Here is a 4588-nt window from a genome sequence, read left to right on the forward strand (position 1 = left end):
ACCTCATTCAACGTCTGCCTGCGAGAGTGGGAGCTGTCATCAAAGCTAAGGGTGGGCCAACACCATACTGAATTCCAGTATTACCGATGGAGAGCGCCACGAACTTTTAAGTGCTTCTCAGCCAGGTGTCCGGATACTTTTTACCACTTAGTGTAGGTATAAACTGAAAGAGCAGTGCAACTGAAAGAGCAGTGCAACACTCATCGCAGAAGAAATCAACAAGTACTTCCATGTCAGAAACTTCGCAAGTTGCAGATACCCTCTACCAACGCAAACAACAATAGCAGCCATTTATTGAAAATAACCCACGATCGGAAGAAATCAGAACCTACACAAGGACCCACAAATCTTGCAGCACCTACTGAATGAAAGAACAGAAAGGACGAAAGAGAACAATAGCAAAACGAAAAAAAAAAACCTCAGCTAAAATACAGTCCCAAACCAATCCTTGCTGGCGTTTCAGGGAGGTTTCCATTAGCAGTAAGGTGAATGTCAGGTTGGAAAAATGCCTCTCATTAGACGCAGAAACAGATCAAAAGGATCAACAAGCGAAACTAACATTCACTCTGTGAGTGAATGTTTTCCATCCTAATGAAAAATAAAATGTGCGATAACACCAAAAGTTGTTCATGTCACAAGGTCAGAATCGTACTACAGTTGTTTAAGGACAATGACAGCGAATTGACGTCGATCTGTTAACCACGAAATTCGCCTGATCTCAAACCCAAGGAACACATTTGGGACGATATAGGGCATTACCTCAGCGCCCACAGACCACGGGCACGTAACTTGCGGTCTGTGAGCAGACGTCTGCCGCCACAAAGCTCCGGACAACTCTAAAGTTCCTGTCGGGGACATGCTACACGCAGAATCGATGCTGCACTGAGTTCCAAACGTGGACCAACACGCTTATAAGCACCTGGCCACAATGTTTAGGCTGATGTATGTATATTGTGATATTATGTATCGATATCACCCTACAGGCGTCTTTAAGTTGGCAACGGAATTGCAAGTTTCTATCAGACGCTGATAGCAGTCGTGTGGGAGTAGGTGGAACCAGTGGAGCACGCCTGCTGCGCCACGCCTCAAGCAGCTGCGTACCACGAGCGCCCTCTGCCACCTTGACATAGGGCGGCGGGTGGCAGTCACAAAGCCCACTCGCGTTTGGAGCCACTTCGTTACACAGACGTCGCCTAGTTGCGGCTCCATCAACGTTCATGCTTAGTTCAGAGAGCCTAGTCCCTGTAGGCATTGTGACGGCTGGACTCTGTCTCTTGCTGGATTACGAGGGTGAGTCAAATGAAAACCTTAAATATTATTTATTGTGCAGAAGTGGTACAAAGCTATATTACTTTTCAATGTAATCTCCCCCAGGCTCAATGCGAGTCCTCCAGCGCTTACAAAGTGCATAAATTCCTTTAGAAAAGAATTATTTTGGTAGTCCGCGCAACCACTCACGCACCGCGTGGCGTACCTCTTCATCAAAACGGAATTCCTTTCCTCCCATTGAGTCTTTGAGTGATCCAAACATATGAAAATCACTTGCGGCAAGTTCTGGGTTGCTCGCTCTCTTCGTTACCGGTTGGTGGAAGTGAACCCAGATTTCGTCCCCAGTAACGTTTCTTGTAAGGAAGCCATCACTTTCTCGTTCAAAGCGCCGAACAAGTTCTTCACAAGCATTAACACATCGTTCTCTCATTTCAGGAGTCAGCTGCCGTGGCACCCGTCTTGCAGACACTTTGTGAAACTGGAGCACATCATGCACAATGTGGTGTGCTGACCCATGACTCATATGTAAACATGTTGCAGTATCATTCAGTGTCACTCGGCGGTTTTCCTTCACTATGGCTTCAACTGCTGCAATGTTCTGTGGAGTCACAACTCATTGTGCCTGACCTGAACGAGGAGCATCTTCCACTTAAGTCACACCATTTGCGAACTTCCTACTAGATTCTTAGCCTCGCTGCTGTGACAAACATGCATCACCATACTGAACCTTCATTCGGCGATGAATTTCAATAGGTTTCACACTTTCACTACGCAAAAACCGAATAACAGAACGCTGTTTTTCCCTAGTGCAAGTCGCAAGTTGGGCGGCCATCTTTATACTGATACTGCGACGGTATGTGTGCATCTGCACTATGCTGCCACCTACTGGTCATTCTGCACGCTGTTTATAGCAAGCTTACCAACTTACAGGATAACGGCGCGAAATTTCGATTTGTTATTACAAATTTAAAGTTTTCATTTGACTCACCCTCATATTTGTAATTAGCCTTCATACAATTGGAAAAACACAAGTTAAGTCAGTCTTCTGTTTACTGTGGTAATTTGTAGGCTAACGATTTCTCCTTGTGTCTACCTTTTCTACGGCGACAGTTGTCGCACCAGTATGTAGCCCCTCTCTCCTTAGCGTTTTGTAGAAAGTCACACACAACATATATAATATTGCAAACTTCAATGCAAAAGAATAAGAGGAAGGCAGTTGTCATGTCAATGCCTTAAATTTATTCAAGACAATGCAGTGAACACATACATGAAGTCTGATTGTTTCAGTTCAACTCAGCCACTGATTCACAGGTGTGCGCACATTTTCCAGGTCAGTAAATTGAGAACAGTGTCAAAAATCGAGTGTGAGCTTCTAGCGCTTGGTCGCATGAACGCTACTGTCGTAATTCGCGAAATCGAAATGTGAATATGAGTACAGTTATGATCTGCACAATCTCTAACGTGGTGACTCTACCGAGGCGCTCCTCATAAAGCCGGCCGCTGTGGCCGAGCGGTTCTAGGTGCTTCAGTCTGGAACCGCGCTGCTGCTACGGTCGCAGGTTCGAATCCTGCCTCCGGCTTCGATGTGTGTGATGTCCTTAGATTAGTTAGGTTTCAGTAGTTCTAAGTCTAGGGGACTGATGACCTCAGATGTTAAGTCCCATAGTGCTTAGAGCCATTTGAACATTTTTGAGCTGCTCATAACGGGTACACTTATTCTAACCTACAGATCTGCAGAAATCATTCTTACTCGCGTGGAATATGAGTGTTCTCAGGTTAAAATGAATATCATGGGATTGAAAGAGTTTTAGACTGGTAATTACAAACTTAAACTGGAGGCCTCAAACATATTAAATACCAATTGAATTAAATTCAATGAAATGAAATTAATGAAGGATAAAACTATGTGCTTTAATTCATTTCAGTGAATCTCATTTAACTTATGAATGATACCACACTAGAGCACGCGACAGTATTCCGTCATATGTGTTCCTCCCCAGTGATGTCACTCCAGAAGGAAAAAGCCCTGGTTGGTTTTTCGGTAAAACATGACGAGCCAGATGTCGATTTCGTATACGGGCCTCGTACAAATTTTAATTTGTAACGACATATTCTGTTAGTCTCAGATGCATATGTGTGACTGTCGTAACACTAAAGACATAGTAACAGGTAAAGTGTAGGAGATACACAGTTCACGTAGTGGGTTATGTTACATTACTCTCTTCCCCCACTGCCATTTCCATACAGATCACTTGAATATTAAAGAAACTATGTTATATACGAATGTTAGCAAATATCTATGCAAATCGAGATGAAAAATATTTTGGACTAGCAAGAACATGGATGTACCGAGCTGTTGCCTTCCGCCTTCCAGTCAATCCTAGAAAAAGAATCTTGGCGAACAGTACTCGCTCCCTGCCCCACTAGACAGACAGACAGACGGACAAAAATATCAGCCTAATATCACTTTGAAGAAAACCAGAACACGTGATGGATACTGAAATTTCAAAACTACCAGCGTCATTCACTGCGAAACTAAGCTCCTTGTAGCGCTTGCACTGTGAAGAGTTGTAAGTGAATTAGCTGTCGTGCCTGATACTATTTCCCTATCTGCAGATAAATGGCATCTTATCTGCAAATTTTCCGTCCACTGACCATGGAGACATCGGATTCGCATCTTATTACAGGTATTTCTGTTACCAGCAAATCGACGGGGCACGCCCGTATGTTGCCAAGGTTGTTTCGCCTACGGTGCAAAAGTTTCTCTGGAATGCCCTTACACATGCTCCATACAGTCCTGATTTCTCTCCATGCGATTTTTATATTTGTGGAGCCTTGAAGAAAGACATTCGTGGCCGTCGGTTTGCGTCGGATGAAGAGGTGCACGACAGGGTACAAATCATGATCGTGTAAACAACAGTCAACGGCCATGCCGCAGTGATAACACCGGTTCGCGTCAGATCACCGAAGTTAAGCGCTGTCGGGCTGGGCTAGCACTTGGATGGGTGACCATCCGGTCTGCCGAGCGCTGTTGGCAAGTGGGGTGCACTCAGCCCTTGTGAGGCAAACTGAGGAGCTACTTCCAGAATGAGATTTTCACTCTGCAGCGGAGTGTGCGCTGATATGAAACTTCCTGGCAGATTAAAACTGTGTGCCCGACCGAGACTCGAACTCGGGACCGAGTTCGAGTCTCGGTTGGGCACACAGTTTCAATCTGCCAGGAAGTTTCATGAGGAGCTACTTGATTGAGGAGTAGCGGCTCCGGTCTTGTAAACTGACATACGGCCGAGAGAGCGGTGTGCTGACCACATGCCCTTCC

General features: G+C 45.1%; 1 pseudogene; it reads left to right on the forward strand.

The window, feature by feature from the left end:
- Positions 1-4188: 4188 nt before the first annotated feature.
- On the forward strand, positions 4189-4306 carry LOC126459425 (5S ribosomal RNA; annotated as a pseudogene).
- The last annotated feature ends 282 nt before the right edge of the window (positions 4307-4588 follow it).

This window comes from Schistocerca serialis, chromosome 2 (genome assembly GCF_023864345.2).
Source record: "Schistocerca serialis cubense isolate TAMUIC-IGC-003099 chromosome 2, iqSchSeri2.2, whole genome shotgun sequence".
In the NCBI taxonomy this organism is placed as follows: domain Eukaryota; kingdom Metazoa; phylum Arthropoda; class Insecta; order Orthoptera; family Acrididae; genus Schistocerca; species Schistocerca serialis.